Genomic DNA, 27,515 nt, shown 5'->3' with positions numbered 1-27,515 from the left:
TCATTTCCCAATCTTATGACTCTCAGTCCCATTTCGAAACGAACAGAATTATTAAGGATTATATTCTGTCCCATTTTGAGCAGCAATATTAGATTGCCAGTGTTTCCAATACGCTGAAAGGCTTTTCTCCGTGAGTTTGTGAAGAATGGAGAAAAATTGCCTTGGTCTGACTTACGAATAAACACAAACTTTTGCAATCGAAAGTGAATTTCTTCTCCATCCGCTTATGAAGTTTGTTTGTTTCGAATTTTAAATTTGAGTGGGACGGTGAAGCAAAAAGGAAGAATATGAGGACAGGAAAGGCCGTAAGCTAAAGGGAAGATGAACCAACGTCAAGTGAAATAGACTTTATGAAACCTGTGTAAATATTTATCAGCGGGATATAATTATAGAACGGAGTATTAAATGCTGCCAGGTTGGGATTAATTAAACTTGATAGATTCATATTTTTGAGGAAATTGTTCACGACTTGAACGGTTAAACTGGATTGGATTAGCGGAAGTTCAATTATTTTCAGTTCGCTCTGGGCGATCATAATGAAAACATTTGTTAGATGCCAAGCACAACATCTACAAAAATTCGTACATTGAAGGGAAAAATTGAAAAAACTCTTGAAAGGTTTGGAAATCATTAGATATCAAATTGAATGAAGATATCTTCAAACTCACTCAGATTGACCTCAATATCTTCCCAGCAATTCATTTATTTTGAGAATTTCAATAATCTTTTACATTCCACTTAATTCTGTCTTATTTGCTGAAGCCAACAGAAAAGGAAATCATTTAAAAGTACAGAAAAAATGGCATATGAAAAGGAAAATATTTATAATTCATAAAATCTGGCAATATTTTCTAGATTATGCAGACGAAAACTACTATTGTTACCGGCTGCTTAATTGTTTTAAAGTTGAAAACAATCTCTAGATAGGGATGAGAAGAGTTAATTGCTTGTTGTTACTATATTTTTGTTTTGTTCGTTTAATCACATAACTGCGCAAACCTGGAGAAGCTATTGTGATTAAATAACTTATCCTGGTGATGAAAATCATGAAATGTATTTTCTGATTCAATTATGGATCCTCATCAAGTGAAAATAACTGTGTTTGGACAAAAAACCCATTAAGAGTTCCAAGAAGATTCTATTCGTTGTCCAAATAAATTACACTGCGCAAAAAAATTAACGCACATTCTGAAAATCTCAATTTTAATGAAAGTTAACTCTACATTGACTTTATAACTTATTTTTTATGTTCTCTCGGGAAAGTTTTGAACGAAACAAGACACATTACATGGAAGAAAAATTCAGGATTTCACCGAACCTGATGTTAAAGAAGAGAAATGAACAATTTTCAAAATACTGAAATGCCGATAAGTGATTTAATACTTGGTATTTCCACCCCTTGCGTTAATTACAGCTCGGCAACGACTTTTCATACTCAAAATGAGTGATCTTAAAATGTTCTGATCTAATCCTTCCCAGATTTCTCCGAGTTGGATTCCCAAGTCATTAAGAGTAGCTGGATGATTTTCAGAACTTCTCAGCCTTCTATTGAGGTTGTCCAAACCTGCTCAATCGGATTGAGATCTGGGCTTCTTGCTGGCCATTCCATTAGAGAGACTTCAACCTCTTCATGGTACTCCTGAACGATGATGCGCGCACGATGGGGTCTGAATTAGAAGGAGGCGAGCGGTTGCAAACCGTTGTCTCAACGAAGAAACTCTCAAGTAACGTTCTTGAATGGCAGTTGTTACCCGTTGTCTACCCTGTCCTGGTCTTCAGACATTCTTACCTGTCTCCTTGAATCGCTGCAACATTCTGGATACACTTGTATGGGAAACTCCAAACCTTTCTGCAATTTTTGTGTATGTCCACCCTTCTTCTCGCAAAACTACCGCTTGGGCACATTCCTCTTAGGTCAAATTGCGTGTTTCGCGTTGCATAGCGATCGAGTGTAGAAAATCAAACGAAAGAAAAACTATTGATCACTAGAATTGATCGAGAACAACTGATTTTAGAATGGAGCCAATATATTCAAAATCTGATAATATCATCTTTTTTTATTCCTGCTGGGAAAAAACATCTGTATTGAAGAAAACCGTTGAAAGTGGATAACATATGCATGCATAATGCTGATAAAAATAATTATCATTGAGAACACCTTCAGTTGTAGAATAAATTTGAGATTTCCATAATGTGCGTTAATTTTTTTGCGCAGTGTATTATGGATCGAGTAAAAATTACTTTGTTTGGAGAAAAAACCCAGAGTTTCAAAGAGATTCTATTCGTAGTCCAAATAAATTAGTTTGTAACATTTGAATTTATCGAACCTACACATGGTTTGGGAAGCAAGCAACCCTTCTAGCAACCCATTCAGCTGAAAACTGAATAAAGAATAATATGTTGTTCATTGCCAGTGAAAACAAATCTCTAACGTTTGGCCAGGCTAAACGTATTTCCCGGAGAATACAAAGAACTATTTCATTTTGCAGCATTTTACGTACTCTTTTGGAATACATTATGTAGTTATATGCATGAAACAAGCCCTGCTCGTAGATATTCAGAGGAAAAATGTGGAATTCGAGAAGCTGCATTCGTTTTCTTCCTTGGATAACCGCGGCATTCACAACATGGAGCCTTTGAAATTAAAGTTCATGATATGCTCGGAATGCAACTACGAGTTGCATACCAGCAAGATCGTGAATTTTATGCTTCCTGATCTTACAACATGCCATACACTTAGATGAAAAAATCATTTTGGTGGTATAGCGGTATTTCTTGTTATGTTTTAGTATGTTGGAATCACTTACACAAGTTGTAGGTACACACTTACAACTGGTATTAAGAGGAAGTGACATTTCTATTTTCCTTTTTGAAAGCACACAACTATCTACGAGGATGTATTGATATCTAGTTAGCCTAGACCATTTCCATGCATAAAAAAAATATTGCGTTACCATAGCAACGAACAATAACTCATTAGAAGTGTCAGTGTCAAAAAAGTGAACCAGAGTTACGCAATAAATCAGAAGAAAGAAGATGTCCACCGAAATTGTGGAAATCGAAAAATTGGAGTATCGAGCTATCATCAAGTATCTGTATTTAAAAAAGTTAAGAGGTAAGCAGATTCAATCAATGTCCTTCATGTGCGAACGTGAAAAATTGGACTGCAAGCTTCAAAAGAGGTAAATTTTCCATTGAAGATGATGACTGCTTGGGAAGGCCAGTTTGTGTATCAGTCCCCGAATATATCGATGCAGTTCATGACATGATTTTATCAGACCGTCGAATTGGGCTAAAACGGATATCTGAAGCACTGAATATTTCATACGAACGCGTTCATCATGTAGTTCACGTCAATTTGGACATGAGAAAATTGCTGCAAAATGGATCCCCCAATGTTTTAATGTTGACCAAAAGCATGCAAGGGTAGAAGCATCGCGTTCGATCTGTGCTCGATTTGAAAACGATGTAGACTTCTTAAATCCGAAATGTTACTATGGATAAGACTTGGGTACATTTCAACGATCCAGAAGCAAAGCAACAATCGATTTGGCGACACTCTGTGTCCAAAAATCTGCAGGAAAAGTTGTTGCTTCAATTTTTTGGGATTGCCATGGAGTAATCATGATTGATTTTTTGGATAAGGGTAGAACAATAACTGGAGATTACTATTCGACATTATTGACCACTCTACGGGAAGAAATTAAAGAGAAAAGACGCGGAAAGCTATCCAAAGGTGTTTTGTTTTTGCAGAACAACTCCCCTGCACACAAATCTCATGTTGCCATGCAAAAAATTCGTGATTTGGGGTTTGAATTACTAGAACACTCCCCTTATTAACCAGATTTGGCTCCATCCGACTATCATCTCTCCTAAACCGAAAAAAAGTTTAAGGTCTAAAGCTGAATGAGTTCCGCTTGGAAACAGATCCGTAGGTACTCCAAATTTAATAGAATTGAAGGGATGATAATTTCGTCAAATTACTCCATTATCGACTAAACCATTTCAGAGATGTGACAGACGTGTGGATGCTAGGAAACTTTCCATTTATGAAATGACTCCAATCTCTCATGGAATTATCTCCCCATAAAACTTTCCCAAAAATATTCAATCCACTCAACCAACACTCTCCTATAAAAACAGATACTGGAGTTCATCCGAGAGTTTGTCCACTATCCTAGAAAAATAGAGAATTCGGTAATACATTAACGGATCAGCATCACACCTCTTGGCACAAATCTTCACCCGAAGTAATACCGTAACTCCTAGAGCTTTCCGACCGGAAGAATTTGGGTCCATTATCGATTGTTGTCTGTCAACATTGGGAACTCGATATGGTTCTGGACGGTTTCCGGATTCTGTTTACATAAATTCGGGTTCGACCGCCTCCAGGTTGGCGAGGGTCGGTATGGAGTCCGGGACGTGGATAAATGATCCTTCGAGGCGGATTGTCACGTCCTGGAATTTTTTGTTCGGAGCTGAAAACAGTTTTCAATGGAAAGTTCTGATGAAAAAAGGGTATTCATTACTTGTCCTTTATTAGGGGGGATTTATAACCGTGTAGCCAAGTAGCCATTTTGAATTGGGTTCGCGTAGGAATCCTGGAAATTAAGAGGAATGTTTCGAACGTTTCTGAATGGGGACGCTCCATACCCGGCGAATGTGAATGGATTAATTTCCTAGTTTCTGAAATGTACGCCATTAAACGCTCATGTATGTATTATATCTGCATGTGTATATTATTCATGTATTTCATGTTCCTGATTCGAGAAGTTTTTTTTTTCCATTCACATCGCTACATACACAGCGGGTTAATATGAAGATGAAGTAACAGAGAAGGCAGGGTTCATCCAAAGCCATCTATTGAAAAGAAGGAGCTTTCCAAGATTCGATAGTGTGGCATTCAGAAGGATAGTCCAATAACAATTAAAAAATGAAAAAAATTTTGAATTTGAGTATTGAGGGGGCGAACTTTTGTGAACTTCAACATCTTGTTGGTCCAATTCATAAGAGTAACCACCCCTAGGACAATTTGAATTGATGATGCGTCGTTCGACTTATTCTGGCTTTTCAAATTGTAGAAGTGGTTGTTGCTCCTCGGTAGGTCGAACCATCAAGATTGTGGATGTCAATTACATTCGTCGCTTAGATTCTAAAAATGTTGTCAGTTCATTTCTGTGATATTTGTTCTATTCTTCAATTATTGAGCATGCATCATTTTGAATGTTTTGAATGCCAAACTCTGTAAACAGGTTGAGTCTTGACTCGTACAAATATTTCAACAGTAGATTCTTGAGGTCAAAAGAAACACTTTTTTGTTTACCATTTTTTCCGAATCGGCTAGTTTTGAGAGATACAGGTTGTTGAAAAACAATAAGAAATGTTTAAGTTTTATCTCACTAACGGTTTTATCGAATGAAATGAATTTCGCAATATAGTTTTTCTTTCCGTTGATGAACCTTTTCCCAACACAAGATATTACCCACGTTTTGTAATATAAAAGTATTGGGAATTCCAAACTGGTGTTAATTTTTTAAATAAAAAGTTAATGCCCTTTGGGTTTTTTACATCGAGGAACGGTGAACATTCTGGTGTTTCAATAAGAGTTTTCATAAAAATTATAGACTTATCTGTTGAAAATGTCTTAATTTATCTCAGTGAAGTTGTCATAATTTGCATCCTTCGAGCAAATTTTCGATTACGACTTTCTTGTGAAGATGTCAGTTTTCCTATTTTCCACGATGAAATGAATGTTCAGTAAATGTTTAAGGACATATGTATCTCGTCCTTATAGTACCGTAAAGTTTTTGCACATTTCAAATTGGTTACGAAAAATAGAAGGTGAATTATCTAACCTGGATATATAACCTCTAAATGAAAGGATTTACACAAAAAACAAATCTGTTTCCCCCAGAGAGGACTTTTTCCACCTAGTAAGTTGATAAACATATGAATTTCGATAATATTCACACAAAATTCATTCAGAAAATCATTTCTCATTTTCAGTTCAACTTGGACAAGTTGCAGCATCAATGTTGCAATTTTAGCCATTCTATATAATGAAGAAGGCAAGCTATAAAATAGTTGTGGCTCCCAATATATTTAATTTCCTTCTATTATGATCGTGTTAGGAGCCAAGAAGTTCGGAATCAAAAAATATACTCTCTCTTTTATCAGCTAATTCAGAACATACATAGTCGGAATTTTTTTCATAAATACTTGCACTTCATGACATTTACCTATAGATCTAAGATTGATAATAATTGAATCCAGTTTCGACAGCGAATCTTCAAAATTGCGAAAAAACAACTATAAACTGAAAAAATGGATTCATTTGAAGAAAATCTGCAAATCCCCTTTAAAATGACTGCATTAACTTTTTACTTCGAACTCTCATCACCATGTCTCTGCAGTCTACATTTGAATTCCCAATTCTTCCTATTTTCTGGTAGGTATAATGCACCGTTTTCGGGTAATTTGATATTCAAAAATAAAAAATTTCTGCTATTTGGAAAATTGGGTACTTTGGCTAAATGCAACTCTTTAGCTGATTATTTTGTTTTTCCAGGAGTGGCATAGTTCATCATGAAAACTTTAAATGGCTATAACTTCTTATCAGGGCCGAATGGAAAAAATTATATAGGAAAAAGTGTTTTTTTTGAACTCAAAAATCTACTATTGAAATATTTGTACGAGTCAATAATGACTCCACCTTGTATCTCATAGACTGAATTTGATATGTTTAGGCTCCGACTTCCGGATACTTGAAGTGAATTGAAATTTAACAGAAAGATCAAATAATGAGGTTTTCACTTCCTGAATAGAGATATTGAGGAGTCGGGAAGAAAAAACTTGAAAACATTACTCTTTCGGATCTGAAATATGAAGAAAAATATTGCCAAGCCTCGAAATTTTTCAGGGTACCTATTTCAGATATCTATTATGCAAGCACTAAAGGATTCGCTCATGGAACTTCCATTCCATTTTTACCTATCTATCCCCTTCTTTTCCGACCGGAAGTAACCGAAAATAGGTATCCAGTTCCTCATCGATATCTGCATAGAAAGCGGGCCCGATTTCATAGTAACCTATCCGCCCCACACCACAAAAGAAATTTATATCCCGAGATTTTTCAGCATCTCAGATTGATTTTTCATCATCCCGACGTAAAAAAAAACCCAACACCGAATATACTTTTTCCATAACCGATAAAATGTTTGATGGAAGGCAGTCACTAAAACTTATAATAGGTATTTTATGTTTCTTATGCCTATAAATCGATTCAACTTGTTTCATGAAGAATCTAATGATGGATACACTGGCCTGTTTTGACCTTCATATTCTTTGAAGCGATACCAATGTACAGGGCTGCGATAAAAGTGTGGACGAAGTAAATATCATCTAAACGAAAATGGCGATAATTATAAAACTTTGCAGGCAAAACTTTGACCAAAAACGCATCTGAACTTATATTTCTTGTTGCTTCTCCATATTTGACTGGTGTTTACGCAACCAACGAGAGTGAAAATTTCGTAGTCAGATTGTTTTCTCATACTGAGTTGAAAATTTTGTAACATCTTGATCCTGAACAACATTAACAAATATACAGGGTGTTCCTAAATTGAACGTACAAACGAAAAGGGGAGATTCCTTAAGTGAGTTTAAGAAAAAAAAGTCCCATTAACATGGGGTCGCAAACGTTTCGTTTTCGAGATACAGAGTGTTGAAGTTTGAATTTTATTCAAGTTTTTTTCTCATAGTATCTACACTTCATAAGATATTCAACTGAAATTTGGCATAGATATTACATTTCAGAGTTCTCACCACGTGACATGGCAATTTCGATAGAAGATCTACAGGGTGATATTTTTTCTGGAACACTGCCACCTGTTCTTCTGCAGAACTTTTTTTTGGTGAGCAATTGTTAATTTGAAAAAATGTAAAAAGAAGCTTTGTTCTTATACTAAACTTTTCGGTCTCTTGTAGTTTTGTCGTATCTACCAACGATTTCGAGAAAAAAAATTTTGAACGATTCTCTCGAAATTCTCGTAACTATGATAGGAAGGCCAGTTTGTAATCTGTGGTGAATGTAGTTAGACTACTATTTTCATTACGATTTTTATGACTGTCACAACAATATTTGATCAGAAATTAGAACCTCTAAACAAAAAAGTATAAGAACAAAGCTTCTTTTTACATTTTTTCAAATTAACAGTTGCTCACCAAAAAAAAGTTCTGCAGAAGAACAGGTGTCAGTGTTCCAGAAAAAATATCACCCTGTAGATCTTCTATCGAAATTGCCATGTCACGTGGTGAGAACTCTAAAATGTAAGATCTATGCCACATTTCAGTTGAATATCTTGTGAAGTGTAGATACTATGAGAAAAAAACTTGAAAAAAATTCAAACTTCAACACTCTGTATCTCGAAAACGAAACGTTTGCGACCCCATGTTTATGGGACTTTTTTTTCTTAAACTCACTTAAGGAATCTCCCCTTTTCGTTTGTAAGTTCAATTTAGGAACACCCTGTATAAAAAACCATCGTCTACACTGTCTACAGGGTGAGTCTTTGATTCGTACAAATAATTTAACAGTAGATTCTTGAGGTCAAAAGAAACACTTTTTTCCTTACCATTTTTTTTGGAATCGGGTCGGTTTGAAAGATACAGGCTGTTGAAAAACTATAAAAAATGGTATTTTTAGTTCTATCTCACAGACGGTCTTATCGAATGAAATGAATTTCGGAATATAGCTTTTCATTTATTTGATGAATCTTTTTCGACTACAAGATATCACCCACGTCTTCCAGTTTTCTCATTATGACCATTACGTACCATAAAAATACCAAATCTTTAAAGAACCCAAATCTTGAAACTAAGTTGGACGATATCCAATGAATCCTTGAACGTTTTGTAAAATCAAAGTATTCTTCAAAATTTCTAGCATGATGATAGTTTTTGAGTGATTTGATGTTCAAAAATTGAAAAGAAGGTATCTGCGAAATTTAAAAAATTGTGTACTTTGGCTGAATACAACTCTCTTTCAAAGATTCACAGATGTGTAGTGTCCCAGATTTAGCTAGTTATTCTGAAAGTAATTTTATTTTTCCAGGGGTGGCACAGCTCATTATGAAAACTTGAAATGGCCATATCTTTTCATTAAGTTCGAATGTTAAAAGAAAAAATTGTTTTTTTTTTACCTCAAGTACCTACTGTTGAGATATTTGCTCGAGTCACAGACTGACCCTGTATATAAAAAACAATTTGTATCAAAGTTCATCTTCTTAGAATAATCTTTTTAGTAACTGAATTTGGAAATGGCAGTTTTAATGTGCGTTTCTCTATCCAAGGAGGTAGATTTTGAGCTTTTGTAGCTCTGTTGCCTATTGCACCTAGCTTCTTTGCAACTTTTCACTTTGCACTCTTCAAATATTATATTGCACGAGTAATATTTAGTATTGAAGAGAGTCAGGAGAAAACTGAAAAAAATATGTAGTTTTCAAGTCGAATTGAAAGGTTGCAGAGTAGTAAGGCCCCTGGTCTTAGAAAAAAGTGATGATCGAAAATTTGTTGGAAAAATTGTCCGCTGCTTCGAATTCTCGCAAAATAATTGATATTTCCGATGACACAAACAGAAAAATCATTTTTTCGGTAGAACGCCCTGTGGAATGAATTGATGTCCAAGTCCATAAATATTGCATCCATCCACAGGTGCCCCATTCAATTGATCATTTTTGTCCTAGCTTCGATGTCCGGGGGAATGAGTTGATTTATGACGAGCAATTTGAAAAATGGGAAAATCGAGAAGCTGGCCAATAAATCGAATTGACGTTCAAGCAATCCGAACGGTCGTTCATTGCTATATACAAAAAATGACCTGAAGTCGGCAAGTTTCGATTGAATTCGTGATATATGAAAATTGAAAATTCCCAGTCTCGCACTGTTCTCTTGCTTCGTTTAGGTCCTAAGCGATTTTCCTCGGAGAAAAGGTTGAATGGAGAAAAATGACTTATTTATAAAGGGTGTTTCAAATTACGCTGTTTTTTTTTTTAATAAATAAAACACATAATTCGTAATCGTTTTCTAAAATTGTTTATTGGTAATTGAAGTATCAGTTATGACATTTATGTACGAAAAATAATACCTGCCAGATAGCCTCCTCTTCCAGCTCTACAGACGTCTACTCTTTTGTTTAAATTTTCAATAAAATTTTGACATAATTAAGGCTCTAACTCACTTATGACACGAATAATTTCATTCTTTTGTTCAGGAATCGATTGTGGATTATTCTTATAGACCTGGCTTCTCACATAACCCCCAAAGAAAAAAGTCCAACGGTGTCAAATCACATGACGTTTCTGGTGTTCAAACCAAATGTCCTCTTTATCTATATTCTGGCCACAAAAATTCGATTATCACCTAACCGGTCTCTTGAAATTTGTTAATAATTCGACCAACAGTGCTTTCAGATGGACGATAATGTAAACCATAAAATTCACGTAACTTTCTTAAAACACTCTTCACAGAACGCTGATTTTCATGAAATAATTTAACAATTTGAACGCGTTGTTGTATCGTGTACGAAGCCATTTTTATAAATGTCGTACATCGTACTTTTTAAATGTCAAAATACCCAGACGAATTCGGTGCGCCATCTATATTTTATTTATTCTTAAAAAAAAACGCGCAATTTGAAACACCCTTTATGACTGAATTTTCGTTCTATCTTTGGGATCTTGGGGTACTGAAGTGTAATTAGATGAATCCAGGGACAACATCGACCAAATACCGCATACTTACTTTCGCCTCTGAGCGTTGGTAATCTTGAATCAACTACCTGTCTGCGAAGCCAAATATTTATCCTTGGGTTTACACAATATCCGAGTGATTGTTTACATCGATATTGTTTATGGTTTTAATACACCTCCAACTACATACCCGGTATGATAAAATATCAAATATTTCGAGGATGCCATTTTTCCAGATTGCTTTAAGCATCTGCATATTTCAGTAGATGTTTGGATGTTAGTAACAGACGCGTTTGCTGTGGATGTTTGCTTTGATGATGCATTTCAACGATCAGTGTAGATGTAGATGATGTAAAATATAAACTATGGCATCAAATTGAGATTTCAGAAACCAACACTGAGCTCCTCCTAATAATAATACATAATAATTATTATTTAATCATTGAATTAGTTTGGGAGATGGTGTAGTATTCATGTTTGTGTATACATACAAATCAGCTTATAAAATCAATTATATTCGGCTCTGTTACAGTAATAATAAATGAGGAATAAAATGGAAAGGTTCAGCTTTTAACCTCAATATTATAAATCGATAATTAATGGTAGTTTAACCATTGATATTGAAAAAATAAAATTTATGGATGAAACTAGACATCTATTTACAAGTTTGACTACTATATTTATTTTTTTCTCTCATTTCTCAAGGTATAGAATGATTTCCCCATTGCTTGGTTATTCTAACACCAATTCTCAAGACTGTGTTCTTCAACAGGTATGAATTATTATCAACAACTATGCAATAATGAGTTCATAAAAAAATCAAGTGAAAGCATATCATTTATTTATAAATAAATAAAAATAAATAAAAATAAATAAATAAATAAATAAAATAACAAGGTATATGAAACTCTCTCTTTTCTAACCAATACCCGTATTTCGTACAATATCACAATATCATCTTCAGATGGGTGAAGGTGTAGTGGTATCTACATCATCACTCAACTTCAACAGTGCCTAATGACCTAACCAAATATTCTAATCATGATGATAAATGAACAACAAAAACATTTAAATATATAAAGCACAAGTCAACACAATTGTTTGTTAACTATGATATCATATATCAGCAGAGTGATCGGTTATAGCCTAAATGTCAGATGCCTGCTGTGGAAGAAAAACAATAATATAAACCTACAAACAATTCTATATTATATTTTTAAAATGAAATGGATGCTTCAAGTCATATTTCACACTAATACCTACCCTGTAGTCGGTAATCCACGATGTCGGGAAAAATTGAAATATTTTTATGTTCGTCACTTCCGGTTATACCGTAGCTATCAACTTCGTTTTTCCGAATGACTTAATTAATATTTCAAATCTCTTCAGAGTTAATCGAGCTGATTTTCTTTTCGATATGATCGGCATAGCTAATTGCCCTTTAACGTTAGAATGAAGATGGAATGTTGTTCGTTTGTCATTCTGATGTAGACTGAAAAATTGTACAGGGTATTCAGAAAAACATGCCGAATTTCGATACCAGTATTTCAACGAAAAGAGCACAGTTTTTCTTCATTTCTTCATCTTAAAAAACTGGCTACATCTATATGCGACCAATCGAAACTTCTAAAGCTAGACCCACTCTTTCGGAAAATTCATAAAATACTGTCCTGCTTTCGAATACACACGTCAGAGTCCCATGAGCAAACACCTGGCAATTCGGGAAGCGTTTGTCGATTTATCGTAGCTTTACGAAAGCGTGGAGGCAGAATTGTTAGCAAATTTCCTGTCGAATTGACTGGGATCCCTATGAAATTCAATTATCCGTAAAGCCTACTCCTGGCATCCCTACAAAAATATGCCCAAAAACCTCTATACTATTTATTTCTCACATTTTTGGGAAGTTTTCAATTCGACCAGGGAATAAGGGATATCGTTTCTCATGCTGCCTGGTTTGTTTTTTCAATCAAATGTAACAGATCGATTTCCAATAAAAGAATGAATCGGATTGGATGTATTGGAGGATTCCTATTGAAGTTTTCCGTTGAACATTTAATTTAGTTTCCGTTTGTACAGGTAATGCTAATTTGTGATCTTTAATATGCTCCTTTGAACCCTTGGACTGAGCAATTGTGTAGATCTTTTTGTTCATATGTTATAATATGCAATTCAATTAATTTTTGACATGATATAAAGAGTAATGGAATGTACAGCTTAAAACATTTTCTCCAAGGAATAATATTAAAAATATTAATGGATATACAATGTCATAATGCGTGGCATATCAACTTTAGAATTGGGGGGTAAAATTCTGGTTACTTTCACCATCTTGCAAATAGATTCAATCTCTGGAGGGTAGAGACAGTTCTACCCTAGGGAAGACTAGTTATACCTACCATAAATTGAATAGGAAAAATGTTTAGAGTGCTTGTTTTGTTTGTTTTTTCGTTCAAAGTATTCTGTGAAACATTGTTAAAAAAATTAGATAGAGTATCACTATTCTGTATAATAAGAATTTGGATGTCATACTCGAAAAAATTCAACATTTCATTATTGGGGATAATAAGCCATGAAATTCTGTTATTATGAATGCATATGTATGGTATGAAATTCAATGAGCATGCTATTGTTTTGGGTACGCTGAAATACACATTTTCCATTCGAACACTACCTGCTTTTCATGATATTAGTTCAATACCTATTCAAACTTCAGTTATGAACGTAATTCAATGAAAATATTTATGTGATATTGTATAATGTCGGCGGAAATAGATATCGTTTATATTTTCAATTCAGAGGTCCGAACCGTTTTGAACACCTACTGGATAGACCACATTACAAAAAAGTAGGATTTTCAGGAAAAAATATTATCCACCTTGAAATATCACAGTTAAAAATTACAAAAATAATAATAAAAAAAAATGAACAATATACAAATACATATACATACAAACCAGAACCCTTTTGGTTCTTTTCCAATAATGGTAAGAACTTATAAGTTGGATTGAGTTAAATTAGTGGAAAACGTTGGAAAATAAATGAACCATTGCACCATCTTGCCTTAAAGCCCATTTTTAGATATGAGAATAGAATGGCAAAACACTGATGACGTCACAGTGATTAATTATTACTCAGAATCGTTCCCTATTCTCTCTATACGTCAAATATTAGTTACCTACTCCTGTTTTGCTAATCATCATAATCAATCAAAAATTTTGTTATCTATGGACCTACTCGAAATGTTATTCAATTGTCGAAGTGATAAGTTTATTTATAACATGCTTTCCACGTATCCAACAAAAGTGACATTCCAATATGTATGTATCGCGAAATATTTCAAGAGCTGTTTATTTTGTGGAAAAATATGCAATATTTCAGAGGAATCGAATTCCACTCAATTTTGGATAAAATCCGTTTTACCTATGTGAATTGAGTTATTGGTATATGTTTACGATTCCCGGTAAATTTTTCAGATTTTAATTGAAAACATTGAATCATCGAATTTTATTTCGATGATTTTCAAGCAAGATGTTTCGGCATCAAATAGAAATATTGAAGATTAAATAATTTATTTTTTCGAAGGGCATCTGATGATGAAGGCTTTATGAAGAAGATCTAAGGTGATTCAGGCTTATCCATTCATTCTGATTCACCCGGTATATTGAGATTTCTCGGAGCGCGAACTGTGAAATGCATTCATATTATTAATTCGACAATGTTTTAGAAGGATTAGGAGTACCTATATGAACTTTAAAACCTGTTATTACTATCTATTTGGACTTACGATAATTTACTCGTACAATAGAACCTAATGGATTATACATGTGTAGATACATCATATTGAACATCCTGATTACATATCCTGATAGGTTTCCGATGTAAGTAAAACATTGCGATATTATCTCACAACTTGTTGATTTCAGATTATAAGATTTCCCTTTTATCAGTATGGGAGTCTGTGTAATATTTTAAATTATTTATCGAGAAATTTCCTCGAAATTTTTTCTATGATTCTATTCATCTTGTAAAATTGCAATATGTTTTCATACGTATCTCATCAACGAACAGGTCGATTTTGAAGTGTTTCAAATATTGATTGATGTAGTTTTGATAGGGTGTGTGATCATTCATGAGGTTTGGACGTCTTCGATGCATATGTGAGTGGTGCCTTTATTTAATGCTGATTCCAATGTTTGAAGGTTCTGAAGATTCGAAATAAAATCGCGAAGCTCTGTACTGCGAATTATTTGAATAATAATGTTTCATCAAAAATTGTGAACTATTACAAAATATGCTCTAGGTACAATTCTATTAGATATATTATTTCACCGTTTATAATTCAAGTTTTAAAACACATGTCACCTGTCACTCATGGGTGTGGCTTGCACGCCACAACAATGAACTTGTGGAGTTGAAAAATGATCAGAAGATTCTATAGTATTCACGTCTAAGTTCGAAAATTTTAAGATTTCGTATTTCACTCGGGAAAACCTGTGTACACAGGGTATTTCATTGGTAAATGAACATACGGTAACCTGAGGTAGAGCTACCCTAGGCGAGTGCTTCATGTATTCACCTAAAATTTCAATTTCTCATAACTTTTGAACCAACCAGTATAGTCGGTTGATATTTGGAATATATGATTTACAGATCTTCGAATGATTTGTAGCAAAGAAAACTCACTTCGCTTTCCCTGGAGTTTCCTTTGAGCAAAATGACGTGCGGGACAATGAAATCTACTGAATCTCATTGAAAATTTTCTGCTCTTTTCAAATATCTCCATCAAATCCGAAAATTTTGATATACAGGGTGTGGAATCCCAGCTTGGAAGATGTCCCATATTTTTCAATAACGTACCTGGAATTTTTTGGAAATTTGAATGTGAATCTGTCCACCTGCGCAATTGAATTATTATATATATTCCAAATATCAACCGACTATACAGGTTGGTTCAAAAGTTATGAGAAATTGAAATTTCAGGTCAATACAAGAAGCACCCTGTATCTCGGTTATGGAATTGATTAGACCTATCATATATGGTTTTTTTTGGACTCGCCTAGGGTAGCTTTAGCTCAAGTTACTGTATGTTAATTTACCAATGAAACACCCTGTATAAGTGATCTCATTAAAGGGAAATATGTCGAATGTGATCGATATCATTTTATTACCCTCATACACTAGTTCAAATACATAATATTGTTATTTTGAACATCATAATTCAATTTCGATATTATGAAGTATGCCTATATTTTATGACTGATTGGGATCACCACATACCCTATGAATTTTAATATGAACGAGTGGGTCGATAATGCGAAACCAAGGGTTTAATTGCACTGTTATTGAAATGTAGCATATACAACGAGATTTAACACAATAAAATGTAGTTGTGGGTATTGCGTAGCAGTGAGTAGTTTTCGTCCTTTAAATTTTGTTCACGTGAAAACGAAATTTATATTGAATTACAAAAACTGAAGAACGAGTTGAACAAGAAAATCGAACACCATAAAAATTGATTTACTGATTTAGTCAATTGCCCTAGTTTTCTATCCAGGTTTAGAGAGCTAATTTCTAGGAACAAGCCCAAAAAAGTTCGTCCTTCCTATATATATCTACAGGAGCAATAATCTAGACTTTCAGTAAGTCGTTGGATGATCATCGGTGATAGATCATCGTTAGTAGATCATAGTTTTACGATCATCGTTGATCGATCATCGACAGACGAACATCGTTGAATAAGGATCATCGTTAGTCAATCATCGTTGTGGGTTCGACAATCATCGTTGAACCATTATCGTTAGATGATTATCATTAGACGATTATCGTTAGACGTTTCCGTTAGACGACTATCGTTAGACGATCATCGATGATGATTATCAGTAGCCGATGATCTAAGGATCATCGACTACTAAGGTAGTCGATCATATATCGTTGGCTGATAATCGTAGAGCGATTATCGCTGGATATCATCGTTGAAATATCATCGGTGATGGATCATGGATAATCGTTAGCGATCATCGCTGATCGATCACCGACAGACGAACATCGTTGAATGAGGATCATCGTTAGTTAATCATCGTTGGTTAATCAATGATGATCAACTGTGGGTTTGACAATTATCGTTAGACGGTTATCGTTAGTCGATTATCGTTAGACGATTATCGTTAGACGATTATCGTTAGACGATTATCGTTAGACGATTATCGTTAGACGATTATCGTTAGATGATTATCGTTAGACGATTTTCGTTAGACGATTATCGTTAGAAGATTATTGTTAGACGATTAACGTTAGACGATTTTCGTTAGACGATTATCGTTAGATGATTATTTATCGTTAGATCATCATCTGATGATTATCATTAGTCGAAGCTACTTAGTCGATCATATATTGTTGGACGATCATTGTTGAACCATCATCGGTGGTGGATCATGATAGACCACCGTTGATTGATCATCGATAGACGAACATCGTTGGTCGACGATTGTTGGTAGATCAGAATTGGAGGATAATCATGACAGTCGTCTCGAGAGAAACTATCTAGCTTCCTCTGACTTGTCTCCACTCGTCTAGATGCTGATTCTCGCAGCCCGATCGCTGACCACTTTCAATACCCTCCAATCATAGTCCGTTACCCTCTGACTCTGCCCGAACGAACCGAATTCGTCGTGCATGTAACATGAAACGAGCACCAACAAAAAAACCACTGATTGCATGTTAAATTCACATGCATATATTTGAAAAGGCAGCAGAAATTCGAACCCTATTGCTGAATATTCCCAGCTGTTGCAACTCGATTGGAATCTAATCGACCGGGATATGGAATTAGCATGACTGAAACGGATGTCTTGTCGTCGCTCATTTATTCCCTTCTTCCGTGTTGTGCACCACAATTTATAGACGGGGTCGAAGGTGCACTCAACCCAAGAGGTTGGCCACTACCCTTCGTGATGGTATTACACAGTGCAATACCCTGATTGCCTGTTGAATCATGATCCCAATTTCTCAAAAATAATAAACGAAATAGGTTCAAATACATCACACCTGCTGATATAAAATCAACAAATGTTAACATCTGAATCGGACAAGGAAAACACCATCACTGAAAGTATTAACAGAAACAGAGAGTAACTGCCAATTCACAATGATGTTAATGGTTATGGCAATGTTGACGGTGAGCTACAATATAAATGCTTAAATAATAATAAATAATAGAGCTACTACGATACTGTTCACATCAATGTTAATTTCAAGCGTAATGTTAATGATAATGATAAATATTTCTTGAATTTATTATTATTTGAGCGTTAACATCGTAGCTCACTTTTAACATTACCATTACCATTAACATCATTGTGAATTGGCAGTTAGGAATGTTGAATGTTGATGGTCTCCGTTTTCTGTCAGATGGCGCTAGGGCGTATTGCTTTACTGTACCGACTACTGACATCGAATAAATCGGCAATGAATTCGTCGGAGTAAGGATTGTGTTACTTAAGCGAGGTCAAATACGACCGAAATCATATTACTGTCATAATTCGAATGTTTTCAGCGCTGTCTCTTCTGCTTGTATTATCGTGAATTTCTTTGTGCGAAACTCCCATAAAAGACAAGCAATAATTCTAGAAAACTGGATTCGGAGATATACGTACAAAATACTTGATTTCTTGTAAAAACATCTTCATTGCACAGAAACGCTAAAGCTAATTCCCATAATTGGGATGAAGTCATAATTAAGTCAATCCACCAGTTTCCGATACTCCTGAGAAAGTCATCGATAGAAACTTCGGTAAGTTAGGGTAAACTCAGCTTCACCCACTATCGCAAACAAAGCTCAGCTGGGCAAACAGATTTCAGTTTACCAGGAGTTGGTAAATTAATATTGCAGGATGCCCATTAGCAACACCACAAGCTTGTGCGTATTGTAGAGTACAATATTTCTGCTCGTGAATAAATAATCTCCACTTCTAGTGGTATGTTCGGTGTAGGCTGCATTAGACTCCTAGATTTATCCCGTTTTATTTCTAGAGCCTATACATCCCACTGATGGAAATTAGGGATAGACAGAGCTTGTTGGAATTACCAGATCTATTGTGTTTCACGGATGATACATGTTCTTGAAGGATTAGCTTCAGTTATTCATTGAATATCTTATTCAGCTTGCTCTTGGATCTGGATATATTCACAGGATCAACCTTTTTCCTTGTCACAAAAATGTTTCCTCTCCTGTGGACAATTATCCACTAGATTTATTTATTCAGGTTCAAAAAAAACGTATACTAGACTAGGCGAGGAAGTTTATGAACTTGCCAGAAATTCAATCTGATGTTGTATAACCAATACTGTTATAACTGTAGCGTAGCGTAGCGAACGAAAAGTGTTTCAGGACGAAAACTGTATGAGGACGAAAAAACTTGCCTTCAAAAATAGTCGAATTCTCGTTCGTTTCTAAAATGTCTTTGTTTGTTTAGGTCGACGAAAAAATAATTTATGTGTCAGATTTTTTTGGGGCCCAATGTCATCCAAACTAGCCTGATCTTCCCTACCCTAATCATACCTTTTTTTTTGTGCCCAAGAGGTAGGGGGAAAGACTATGGCCCCTAATCAAACCTAACCAAGTCTAACCTAACCCAATAAAAACTTACCATATCTAATTTAACCTAACCTAACCTTGTGTAACCTATCCTAGTCTAGACGTTGCTCACTACCCAAGTGATTTATTGAAAGAATATGTATCATGTATGTGTAAATTCTTTTTCAACACCCAAATGATCTAATTCTCACGATTGGTGAAAATATTTTGGCACTCGAGAGGGAAAAGTTCAAACAGTAGCAACCTCAACCATCCATCTCCCCCCTAGAGTTCCAAAACAAAGTGAAAATGAAATTATGGTCCTTCTCCGTTTTCCAGTTCAAGGTGGCACCGATTATTCACTTAAGCAGCTATTAGTGTGTACGTAAATAGGGACACGTCCAGTAGGATTTTCCTGGTAATTTATACCGTAACTAAAAGTATTTACAGAATTTGTTAGTCGGACTAGAACGTGAAATAGGGTCCCAATTAGTCAGGATTGCTAACTGGGGTGGTAGACACGCGAATGGTGAAAATTAAAGGTTCGAAATGAAGGGGTAAAAGAGTAACGTCAATTTGGGTATAGTTAACGAACTAGCAAGAATTTTTCGATAGTGAATTTCCCCGAATTTTAGCTCTATTGAAAAGACATGGACTGTTGACCATGAAATTTAATTTTCCTTATAACAATGGCAACATTGGACAGTTTGAATTAAAGAAGTAAAATTTTGTGGAGGGATGCAGTATTCTTTGATCAATGATCTGATAAAGAAGTTCAAGAAACCATACTTAAATACACTGCTCAAGAGATTGAGTAAAGATTCGAGAGAAAAGTTACACTCTTATCAAATTTTCATTATTGCTTCAAATACCATGTGGACAGCTGTATCGGTATGTTTGCATATTACACCCACAAAATATGGCCCTCATGACCCTTAATGCCTTATGTAGAGTTCTGGTTCTGGTCAAACAATCTAGAATAGTTGCAAAATTCTTCAATTTTAGTACAAGAAGGCCTCTAGATCAACGGTATAATGAACATTTTATATCACCAACAACTTTTTTCGGTGGTGGCTCAGTGTGCGATAGAAGATACTCCTCAAACTAACAACATGCAATTATATTCTTGATGATCTATCGGATCTTATGGTTTGAGCATGCTGATACGATTTAGTGTTCAGAATTTTTTTTTTTTTTTAATGCACCATTGTTAATATGGCCCTATTTCATTTTTCACTGAAACGATCAACGCAGGTTGATTTTAGATACACGGATCAATAGGATTATGGAATATTAGGTACCATTTTATCAACGCTTCGAAGAGATATATATTCACTTTATAATAAGTTGAGAAGATTGAAGGAGTTGCATGCTGAAAACTTTCATCTCGACACGAGGGAAGCTGAAACTTCTTCAATATCAAGTTACTAGAGCCTCGGATAGAAAAATAACCAGGTGGTGCAGAATTTCCTCACTTCCGGAATACATAAGTAATTGATATTTTCTCCAGAATTGGATGCACCTACTCGTTATATGTATAATGATTGAACCTGTATTGATTTCAAAAACATTCCAAACGTTTCATAATTATTCTTTCGTCGTAGTATTAAAATTGTTTCAATTTTGGGCAGATTATAGTAAGTAAATTTCTTTCAATTGGCCTGAAAAAACTCACCTATGAGACATAATATGTCTTCAGGGAAACCATTAATTTTCTCTTTATGGAAATTTTCAATCTGTATCTATAATAAGAAGCATACAGTTGAAGGTCATAATTCTCAATCACTCATTCTACTAGTAGGTATACCTTTTGTAGTCATAAAAGGTTTTTTCATATGATTAATCGATTCTGTGGAAACTGTAGTCTTTTATCTTCGTATTGCTTGTTAGATAATTCTAAAAATACTTGTTTGTACATAAGTGAGATATTGAATATATTTTAAAAATTGCTCGAGCTTCATTAATTCTCTACGAGGATGTATTGATATCTAGTTAGCCTAAACCAGTTCCATGCATAAAAATTATTGCGTTACCATAGCAACGAACAATAACTCATTAGAAGTGTCAGTGTGAAGTTTGAGGTCAAAAAAGTAAACCAGAGTTCTGCAATAAATTAAAAGAAAGATGATGTCCACCGAAATTGTGAGAATCTAAAAATTGGAGTACCGAGCCATCATCAAGTACCTGTATTTAAGGGTTAAGGGGTAAGCAGATTTACGAAGATATGCTTAATACCCTTGGTGATCAATGTCCTTCGTATGCGATCGTGAAAAATTGGACTGCAAGCTTCAAAAGAGGTAAATTTTCCATTGAAGATGATGACCGATCAGGAAGGCCAGTTTCTGTGTCAGTCCTCGAAAATATCGATGCAGTTCATACATGATTTTATCAGACCGTCGAAATGGGCTAAAACGAATATCTGAAGCACTGAATATTGCTGCAAAATGGATCCTCAAATGTTTGCATGTTGATCAAAAGCGTGCATCGCATCGCATCGCGTTCGATCTGTGCACGATTTGATGATGTAGACTTCTTAAACCGAATTGTTACTATGGATGAAACTTGGGTACATTTTGACGATCTAGAAACAAAACAATAATCGATGGAATGGCGACACTCTGGTTCTCCAAGACCTAAGAAGTTTCGTGTCCAAAAATCTGCTTCAGTTTTTAGGGATTGCCATGGAGTAATCATGATTGATTTTTTGGATAAGGGTAGAATAACCAAAGATTACTATTTGACATTACTGACCACTCTACGGGAAAAAATTGAAGAGAAAAGACGAGGAAAGCTATCCAAAGGTGTTTTGTTTTTGCAGGACAACGCCCCTACACACAAATCTCATGTTGACATGCAAAAAATTCGTGAATTAGGGTTTGAATTACTAGAACACCCCCCTTATTCACCAGATTTGGCTCCATCCGACTATCATCTCTTTCCTCAACTGAAAAAAAGTTTAAAAGGTCGTAAATTTTTTTCCAACGAATAGGCAATGAAAGCTGTGGAGGTCTGGTTAGCAGAGCAAGAAGAAAATTATTTTTTGAAAGGTCTAGAGACGTTGCAGGTTCGCTGTAATAAATGTATCCAATCAAGAGGAGAATTTGTTGAATAATAAATTATTTTGAAATTGAAATATTGTTTGGTTCTATAGTAGGCTAAGAATTTTTCAATATATCCTCGTATATAACGTATCGTTTCCTAAAGATATGTTCAGATTATAACTACTTCGAGTTTTCTCTTAAAAATTTCTTACACCTTAAGCTCAAGCCGTTAATTGTATAATATAAAATATCGACCATGCTCTTAGGATGTAAACTATTATGGTACTCATAATTTGTTTAAAACTATGAATAGAAGGGAATCAAAATTGTTACAAAGGTAGCTGTGATCTAAAATATGAATATCGTTTTTCATCCTAAACGACTTTTGTCCATATATATGCTAGCTTTCAACTCAAGGATGGTTTTTGGGCATCTTTCATAAACATTTGTAGTATCCTTGACCTTTTAACTATCCAAATCAAACTCATTGAAGTGGTGGCATCATTAAAAACCTTTGCAGTTGAAACAGGGGTCGAGAAATCACACCCCATTGCGTGGCAGGACAAATTTGCGTTCTATTTTCGGATTTTATATATGGCAATGAGAATCTACGACTGTTTCTTTCAGCACGATATTCTATAGTTCTCTCGGTGTCGCGTGATGTTAACGTGAGGATATAATATCTATTTTTATATGAAAACACAGGGAATTTTTAGCACTCTATATAGGTCATCTCGAAAAATAATCCTGGAGATTTTCTACACTAAAAATCTGTGAAGGTCCTTGAGGGTGATTAGGGGACAGAGTGAATATCCTTGGGCTATATATTGTGGAATTTCAGTCAGGAAAAGGGAAATGAATATCTCTGTATTTCAAGCGAAAAATAAGTAATAATTGTTTGGTATATCCTTTGAATCACAGAGTGAAGTTATCAAATAGTACAAACCATGTGTTGGTGGAAATTTCCTCGTAGAAATCGTGTTTAATTCTCGATTCAATTCTGGATTTTCACCATATCGTCCATATCAAATAAAATTGAATAAAAACATGCAAGTTTGTCTTACTTTCTACGTACACAATGGGTATAGTAATGATAATGAGAGTAATATTTGATCATTATGGGAAAGCCTAATATTCTTATTTATTTCGCTCCAAAAATGTCTCCACGGAAACATTTTCAGCTCGGTTAACAGATATTGATTTTCATTCTTCATCAAATCGGACGCTTCACCCTTGGGGTGAAATTTTCTGCCATCAAACGTCTTAAATTGGAAATTTCACCAGGAAGCAGGCTTCCACTGTAATATTCCAGTGGTTAAAATGAAAGGTTTCTTTGTTCTCTGCTGAAGCTGAAGGCTTTGAGGAAAATGACACGACTATATTATACAGGGTGTTTCTAAATGAGGGGGAAAGATTTTAGGGGGTGATTGTCGAATAGCTGCTAGATCCTCTTTAATTTAGGCCAAGGAATCATCTCCTAAAAACATGATGATAAAATAAGTATTTCGGAATATAGATTTTATACTTGATAAATACTTATTATTTCGAAGCCAAACAATTTTGTAATGAGAATATTTTTTACAGATTCCAACGAAGGCTATTGTCCTGAAGGTATGTACAATGTTCTAAAATCATTATAATTTATGGTTCATCGTCCATACTTATGTTCAAATGTTATATGATTAGTATGTACCAACACTCGATTACATTCAGTGCACTGTAGCGTAATTACAAAATTTTCAATCAGTCAAATAGATTGTTTCACTCACTCTAACTAATTCCCATTTTCGAAATATTCAAAGCTACGGTGTCAGGATCAAAAAGTAACATACACGAATCCATCAATTATAAACCCCCTTTGAACTCCTAGCATTGATATATACCAAATCAATCACAAACGTTTGGACTCCATTATTGTCTGATTAAAATTCAATCAGCTTTGAATCCTTTAGAATTCGCTGGTTGTTTGAGCTGATAAAGACAGACTTGAATGATCATCGAACTGACCTGAATATTTTGTACGTTGGAATGCCAACAAACTGTTTGAGATGCTTACAGAGGGGAAATTCAGAACTTCAGTCCGCCAGAGTTTCCTTCCTAACAGAGTATTCGATATAGCTGAAAATTATTGTCTCTTGACGAGGTGGTTGCAACTGCCGATGGATGGACCAATTTTTTTGAAGTTTATGCCTGAACAGACAAGTTCCTATGAATAGATAGCTATTTTTTGTACCTTCCAAATGAGATATCTTTTGGCATAATGTTCCATTCAAAATTTTTGGTCTTACAGAATGTCACTGTAATAACCAAATATTATAGCGTAGAAAGATGAGAAACGAAGCGACTAATGTGATGTGAGCGCCACCTGTGTTTCAAATTTCTATCTTAGACCCTAAGACTTGTTAAAATATTAATTTCATGGAAATTTGCTGAAAAATATGAAATTTTGTAAGATTTCAGATGGCCATTTTGATCAAAGGAGTTTTGCATGTTTCTCGTACTGCCTTTTGTTTATCTAGTTCCTTCCAGTTGCGAATTATTGAATTTTGTTGTATAATTTCTTGGTGAAAACCTCAAAATATCGTTCGAAAATTATGGTATCGTGAAGAACAGTGGATTAAATAAAATAGCGAAAAATAAAATAATAAAATAGAAAAATAGTGAAATTAAGACGAATAAAATTGTCAGGTCGTAAAGAAAATGAATTTTCAGCAAACACTACTTACACCATATGCAGTGAACATATCACTGCAAGTCAATTGAAGACTGTTCGTCCAAGTAAATTGATGTATGTAGAAAGCATCTCTTGCATGAAGGGCCCATTTAGGAGAAATGATGACCTTTATACGTCCATTTTCGCAATTGCTACTACATATTTCAAAATATTCAGAAATGCAAAGGTCTTGATTTTGTTTTGGGAATCAATTGACTGTCAAATTTTTGATTGGACAGCAAAGTTTCATGAAACCTGCTGTGAGTGTTTCAGTAATGAAAAATTTGCCTAAGGTTCTCACAATTGTTCTCACCCACAAATATCGCCAACCGCAACTCCATATTTAAGTTTCTACCCTTATAATTCAAACCTGGAAACGAGAGCAATTCCGTGTTGTTTCCAAGCCGAAAATTTCGCACAAATATAAGGTGAATAATATTCCGCCAACTTTTATGGAGCATAAGCGAAATGTTTTGTCCATTGCTTCCGCACAAATTTGCATTCCCCGAGTCGCTCGGTTCATACAAATAACATGTATGGAATTTGAAACTTCCCCTTAGCTAAGTGGCGGTGGACCACAATGCATAAATTCGGTTTACTAGCGTCGTTCTTAGATATATGGAACATAGGGTCGATATTTCGTAGCTCTCAAATGACGGCGGAAATTCTTCAGAATGTGAGACTAGACTAGCGAGACACTTGAAGGATCAAAAAGGAATGTATAAATGTTACGATAGATTCGAAATATTTGTTTCGCTCTGTATAGCGAACTTTTGTTTTGGTTTTTGAGATTAATAAGGATCTTTTTAATTGTGTGGGGGTTTTTCAACCAGTCAGCTAAAGTTATGACCTAAATATCTTACATTCATCCTGGTTTGTTCATATAGGTAGGTAGGTATAGTAGTTTCCATGCTCATACTTTATTGTAAACTAGCTGACCCGGCAAACCTAGTTTTGCCATTTAAATTATTTCTAGGGTAGATAATAATGACTAACTCATCGTGATTGCTCGATTGGTCGTAAGAAAAAGGAATGCCTTTTTTTCTGTTCTGTACAATTTTTTTTGGGAATATTTTGTTATATAAACCTTGCCCTAACAATAATAAACACAACAAAAAAAGAATTGTCCAATTTGGTGCGATCGTTTGAACAATAAAGCATTTTGAAGTAAACCATAGATCCTCTTTTATTAATATAGATAGTTTTATCATATACTTTGATTATAGGTGGAATCAATGTCTGGTTGAATTTAGGTTACGAAGAACACATTTCGAAATTAAACGGGTACTTTCATTCAATTTTCCATGCCACATTTAAAAAATCATAATATACCTACGTGTAGATATGTGTTTATTGGGTTCAAACTGAAAAAAAGCAAAAAGATGAAGTATTGAAAGCTGAAGCCATAAAAATTTATATTTCAATAGCTCTTCGAATACTTAGAAGTTTAAAAACAAACTTAAGGATTTGTTAATGTAAACAAATAGTCAGAATAAGACATGGAGAACAGTTTGACTCGACAGACACAATTCAAACGTTTCAAGGGGATAACATTAATCAAGGATCTCGAACAAATGATAAATGGTTTTTCTCACCAACAAATTTTTTTTACTCTCAAACTGCATCTTCCATGGCTCTCCATTTTATTCGGTAATTTATACAGGGTGGCCATTTGAAAACGAAACAGACGAGATTACAGACGAAATAAATTTTTTCGATAGAAATGCTCGGACAGGTCGATTTCTGTTTCGAGGGAGACAACTTAAGATGTAGGTTACGGACGCATAGCGCTTCAACCCTTGCTACTACAACCCTCACCCCCAATTTTTGAATAGGGAAGATGGGGTGAGTGATACCTCATTTGAAAGGTATTTTTATACTGATTTCAGCACAGTAATTGTTTTTTCATTTTATGCATTAGTTCTCGAAATATTCTTAACTAAGTATTTGAAAATGAAGTGGTGTTTTCATGGCACTTGTAGTGTTTTTTTTGTGAAAAATCGACATTTTGAGCTTCAAAACAACCATGACTGTGGCTTCCTTCCCCCAATCCACTGACATAGAAATCTTTAATCAAGATGTCGAACAAACAAAGCGTATTGCGAAGGAGCTCAATCTTGCTGAAACTCAATCTAAATTATCTTCGATATAATTTGCAGTATTTCCAATAACATGCGGTAACACTTGATCGATAGAAATCTCCAAAAAGTCCAAATACGTACATATCTCTAATCAGATTACCAGGTAAGAAAATCAAATCATTAATGATGCCATAGAAATATTCCAGTTCCAATTCGTGAAACGATTTCCGACTTAATTATGAAGTTTTTTCTCAGTTGGCTTCAATAATGTTTTCATTTTGTTGATTATTGAATTCATATCTTTTTCAAAAAAATGAGAATCGATAATTTTTTATTTATTACGAACAGATCATTAAGTTG

The 27,515-nt window shown here is 34.7% G+C and overlaps 1 protein-coding gene across 3 annotated transcripts in view; it reads left to right on the top strand.

Annotated features, from left to right (window-relative positions):
• LOC123313542 (5-hydroxytryptamine receptor 1-like) overlaps positions 1-27,515 on the top strand; it is a 149,435-nt gene that overhangs the window by 27,501 nt on the left and 94,419 nt on the right. For 2 of the 3 annotated variants that reach the window (XM_044898470.1, XM_044898471.1), the window contains exon 2: positions 23,946-23,972. The gene's annotated coding sequence lies outside the window, so the exon portion shown is untranslated. Of the gene's footprint in view, positions 1-14,753; positions 14,906-23,945; positions 23,973-27,515 lie in introns of those variants that run through there. The other variant, XM_044898468.1, reaches the window with a different exon arrangement.

Source organism: Coccinella septempunctata, chromosome 5, assembly GCF_907165205.1.
Source record: "Coccinella septempunctata chromosome 5, icCocSept1.1, whole genome shotgun sequence".
Classification (NCBI taxonomy): Eukaryota; Metazoa; Arthropoda; class Insecta; order Coleoptera; family Coccinellidae; genus Coccinella; species Coccinella septempunctata.
Note: the sequence above shows the minus strand (reverse complement) of the source record. Positions and strands in the feature narration are given on the sequence as shown.